A 6,000-nucleotide genomic window follows, 5' to 3' on the forward strand; every position below is an offset into this window, starting at 1 on the left:
TTGAGCTGATCATATCCTATCATCTTGTAATTTATTGATTATATTGGTACAAATTTGCTAATTGGAGAAGCACATAGTTTTGCATACAAAATTTGTGTTGATTACTTGTCGTATTCCAAGTGTGGCCTGAAGTGGTGTTAATCCAGTTCGGAAGGATTGGTTGTAAAGGTTGAGGTCAACCCTACTTTAATTTGACCTGGTTGTATTAGGTGTTGCTCCACCCGTTAAGTGAGCCATAGTGGAATCCTTGCGCTTGTGAGCAAAGGCAGGGACATAGGCACATTTGCTAAACCTCGATAACACATCTGGTGTCCTACTTGCTTTACTATGCATGCTAGAGTAATTTACTTGTAAAATTTAATTTCAGTTGCATTTATTGATTCATCTTATTATCTGCCTTAGATTAGGATTGTGTAATACTACTACTTGATATCTGAACTAGGAGAGAAAAATTTTAAAATAACAATTCACCCCCTCCCCTCCTGGGATTACAATAAAGTCAACAATTAGTATCAAAGCCTAATTGCTTAGACCTAGCTATTTTTCTGCAAAAAGATCAAAATAGCTTATCATATTGTAACCCCTTTTCCTAAGGGACCCTCTTCCACACATCCTCTTGTTTTCAGCGGTGTGAATTACACATTCTGGAAACAAAGATGATTATGCGCGACAAAACTACATAATTGGGCACTTTGATTCGGTCTCTACGGCTTATATTTTTAATTAAGTGTCCAAATTAGTCCAATATTTTAATAAAGTGTCAAAATTATCATTCTTGAGTTTTATTATGCAATTTATGAATTTTTGGTAATATTTTATCGCAAGAAAATTCCGGGAACCAAAATTGACACCTGTTCGTATTTCATGTACAACTTTTCCGTCCGAGTTCCGATTGAGACGATTCAAATTTATGGAGAAATAGGAAAGGATTATCTACAACTTTAGTGTTTTGAGTTTTGTGAGGAACAGGCTCCAAGAAGGTTAAATTTGACAGTGAACAAAGAGCGAAAATGAAGAAAAAGAAAAAGAAAACAAATGTATTAGACCATTGATGTGACCCGACCATGCAGGCCGGGTCAGGTCAAGTTGCTGGGTTAGACAATCTGGGTCTTAGGGATGTGTTTCCCCTCTCCCTTTTTTATTCTTTTTTTTCCCTTTCTCTTCCCTATTGGGCGCTGCCCCAGCTGCACCCTTTTCTTCTTTTTCTTCTTCTTCTTCTCCTTCTTCTTCTTCCCTTACTTCTCCTTTGCCATGTCTTTCTCTCTTACTCCCTCTTACTCTTCTTATTTCTCTCTAGTTTCCCTTCACTTTATCCCTTTCTCTTCCAGTCACTGCAACTCCAGCCAGCAACCTCCTTCACAGCCACGAATTCCACTCCCTACTGCAGTCACCTAAGCCACACCAGGCAACAGTCCCTGTCTCCTGAGCCATCTGCCGAGCAAAGCACAGTAGCAGCAGCTCCCATTCGCACAGCACATCCTCCACCCAAGCCTCTGCCAGCAGAATATCCACCACAGCAGCAACCCCTCTCGTCCAGCAACTCCATCAAGCACCAGCCGTGACTACCAGCAAACCAGCCAGCCCCCTGTTGCTCTGTTTCTCTCTCTCTCTCTCTCTCTCCTTTTCTTTTCTTTTCTTTTTTGTTTTTCTTAATTGCAATGAAATAAAATTTCTTTATCTTTGTTATAGTTTATTGGAAGTTTAGAATTTGAATAATTGTTAAGGGATATTAATTTTTTTTATTCAAGTTTGATTTTTTTATTATTATTTACTTATCTTGTTCGTAGTTAAAGTTAGTATTAGGTCTAAGCATTTAAATTGGTAGCTTTATTTATCTTCACTTAATTTAAATTCTGCTTTAATTCGTGTTTGCGTTTAAATTATGGTGCTTACTTCAATTTCGTAGTTTTGTTAAAGGTTCGTTTCTTTTTGTCCACGTATGTGTCTAATTGAATTTTCAGTGTTTCCATGAGTAGATTAGAGTTTCCATCTTTGCTCGTTAATTCAATACTTGTTAGGTTTAGGGTTTTTAAATTAAGTGTCATTTAATTCGTCAAAAGTGAAATTGAACCATCTCGAAAATCCGAATCTGAACTGAGTTTAGTAACCTTTTTGTTTCGATTAGATAAACGTAAAATCTGATATTAAAACGCATTCCCTGAGGAGACGATCTAGCCATTGGGCTTAATATTACACGACGTAACTCCTATACTTGAGATAGCTTTCGAGCTGCTCATTTTTCGAGTGAGTAAATTTTTTGGCGCAATTGCCGGGGAATGTCGGTCTTAGTCTCAAATTAGCATTTTTCCCATCATTTTTATTAGTTTTATGAAAAAGAAAAAAAAAAGAGGAAAACAAAAATAGAACAAAAATTAACTTTTGAAAAAAATGGCTGCATCTGTACCGCGCACGATAATGGACTTTTTGCAGCTTGAATATGCCACTGCATCCTCTTCCACTATTTTGCCTTATGACGAGTTTAATTTCATGATGCAATGCGGGAGGACGTCATTGCTACTCGAGTTCTACGGGTCGTAATCTGAGTGCCCCTATCAACACTTAGCAGAGTTCGAGTACACCTATAACATGTTTTTCTCTCATGCTAGAACTGACGAATCTATTAAACTGAATTTATTTTTTGCTACTTTGAAAGATAGGGCACTGATCTGGTTTCATTCCTTAATACCTCATTCTATCACTAATTGGGTTGATATGGAGCGTGAATCCCTGCATGCATTTTGTCCCTCACAGAAAACTCAATTTTTGTAGCAACAGATTCTTAATTTTGTGCAGTAGGATGACGAGACATTTCGGGCTTGCTGGGAACGATTCAAGGATCTTCTAAGTACTTGCCAACATCACGAGTTTGACTCATGGAGGTTAGCTAATTATTTTTATACTGCTCTTACCCCTGATTGCAAGTATTTTGTCCAGACCATGTGTAATGGAGAACCTGTTAGCGAGGATCCAGATCAAGTATTATCATTCTTTAATTACTTAGCTGACAATGTCCCACAGTGCAACATACGATACACTCAGGCACCCATGACTGCACACCCTATCCACACAATTAGTGGTGGTGATGCATATGAACCACCAAACTACCCATATATTCCTCCGCCTCAATACCAGCCACAACAGATTCCTCCGAGTAGTACGCCGTCAGAATTTCTGGAGGATAGCATAACATAGATGGCGAACATGCTCCAGCAGTTCATGCAAACTCAAGTCGATCATAATAATGAATTGTGGGACACCATTAATGCGATAAGCACGCAGTTGGACATCTTAGAAAACGAAGAATTGCCCGTCGAACCTCAGCCTAGTCCTCAAGAGTACTAGAAGCCACACCAACAAATACATGATGTTTCTCTTGAGACGGCAAAGACCACCACTACTTCGAGAAGCGAGAAAGAATTTCCCCAACCTGAGATACTCATCATCGGACAACCAGTTGTCCCAGCGCTAGAAGTCACGGCTGAACTAGAAGAGGTCAAAGAAAAATCAGAAGAAACGGGACCTAAAGCAAAGCAGTTAGTTGATGAGGAGACGAATACTCATACGGAGTACCAACCTATGGTACCTCATACTTTGAGCTCAGAAATCGTGAAACCGTCACTCCCGCCTCAATCAGATGTTAAGGAGCCTAATGTGGAGGTAGACTCTTGCAGTGGTATGATGATATGTACACCTTATAAAAAGGGTGACCAGTCTGGTGAACATATAATTTTCAAAGAACCAGGTAAAACCTTTAATGTTAATACTTCTGAAGAACTGCAGGTAATTATTCCAATCACTTTCTCTCAACCATTAGTTTATAAAGAAGTAAATTTCCTGGACACAATGTTAAATAAAGACCCTTTCCTGTCGACACATGAGGGTCAATCTTGTAGTGACTCGAAGAATAATGACATTTTAATAATAAGAGGAAGAGAAAATAGATATAGAAACAGAAGGAGGTCGTAGACGTCGTCGACGACATTACATTTTGGAGATAATATTAAATAATCATAAATTTAGAAAATTGCCAAGCTTCATCGACAAATACAGGGTCTCGTCGACGAAGGTCTTCAGAATTTCTTCGATGAACACAGGGCTTCGTCGACGAGAAAACACCAAGAGGGGTTCTGAGGCAGCCTAAATTTCGTCGACGAATACAGGGCCTCGTCGACGAAATTTGTGAAGGACTCGTCGACGAAGAACGGGCTTGTTGGCAAAATATCCTGTTTTTTATATACGAAATCCAGGAATTATTTCATTTTAAGAAGTCTCTCTCTCTCTCTCTCTCTCTCTCTCTCTCTCTCCTCTCTCTCTCTCTCTACGACTCTCTCTCCCTTCTCTCTTCATTTTCGGCCCCACTAGTTGCCGAATCGACAATCCGAAGCTACCATGATGCTCCTGGTAGAATTCTATACAAGTTTGCTGGAGCGGATCGTCGAGAAAACGAAGTAGGATTTCATCCCAAATTCTGGGTAAGGTCTTTTATTGAGTTTTTGACCTTCTGATAGTTATAGGAAATGATGTAGACTAAGAAATACTGATGTTTTATTCTGGGACATTGTGCTTTCAGGATGTTGGGTTAGGAATCCTACATGTATAGAGCCAGATTTTTATAGAGGCTTTTCAAAGTTGAGGTAAGGGAAATATGCTATGTTAGGAATTTTTATAAAGTTACTAGAGAATATATAAACATATACTCATATAAGTTTATTACATGGTTTATAAAGAATATGAGTTAAATGCTTGTGTGGCCTGAGTAGATTTCCATTAGACAAAGACTTTATATAGTTTTGCGATGTATCATACTATACTGAATACACAGTTAATGACAGTACATACAATTTACATAGTTTTTCCAGTATATGGTTTTACACAGAATATACAGATATAGATTTATATTCATAGAGAAATGTACATGCTTATACAACTTTTATATGAGTGGTTTCATGAAACAGATATATACATATATCCATATACATGTATACAGATACTCAGATCAGTATTTTATATATTACAGCTTATTACAGAACAGTATATATATATATATATATATATATATATATATATATATATATATACAGTGTTATAGCATGCCATGTTTTCCTATTATCATAACATACAGAACACACAAACAAAGTATATATATAGAATACACAGATAGATATACAGAGGTAGCATCAAGATGTTACAGATACAGTACACAGAGATACAGTATTTACAGCACAAAAAGATAGAGTTATGCAAATTTTGGAAACATGATGAAAATAGTAAAAGAGTATATATGTATATATGTATATAGTATCAGATCCCTGAGGAAAGATACACAGACAGATACAGATTACAGAGCACGGTACCATTGCTAGATATAGATAGAATGTAACCAAATATCTCAAATAGTATGTGGGTACCGTCAGCCGTGCTCAGAGAGTATGCAGCTCCCTAGTACGCTAGGTTGAGGGGTCGGTTTGACGAGGTAGTAGCCAGTCCTGAGCTTAGGAGAGGATGCAGTTTGGCCGGACTGAGGTAGTGTAGAGTATGATGACTTATCAAAAGGGTCAACCAGATAAAGTCCCACCTACGGGCTGCACAACCCTGTCATGAGGGGTCAAATCATGACGTACAAAGTCCCAAGGATAAAAGCATAGTAATATATATATATATATATATATATATATATGTTTACAGTTTTACAGTATAATATGATATTACCAGTATAAAAAGTAGAAAAACAGACGATACAATATGTTTCAAATTGTGAAAGAAAGATATGTTTAACAGATGATTTATTTCATTGCAGTTCAGTCATTATTTTTAAAAGTATCCTTAACTTAGTTGCCACAGACTAGTAATAGCATATTTCCACTTACTGAGCATTGACTCACCCCATTATTTTACCATTTTCAAGTGAGCCGGTTAGGCGAGTTGATCAGGCTTGCGGATAATAAGTACTTAGATCACCCTAGTTATAGGGTGAGTTTTTGTCAGAGCTGTATATCTTTT

This window comes from Malania oleifera, chromosome 2 (genome assembly GCF_029873635.1).
Source record: "Malania oleifera isolate guangnan ecotype guangnan chromosome 2, ASM2987363v1, whole genome shotgun sequence".
Lineage (NCBI taxonomy): Eukaryota > Viridiplantae > Streptophyta > Magnoliopsida > Santalales > Ximeniaceae > Malania > Malania oleifera.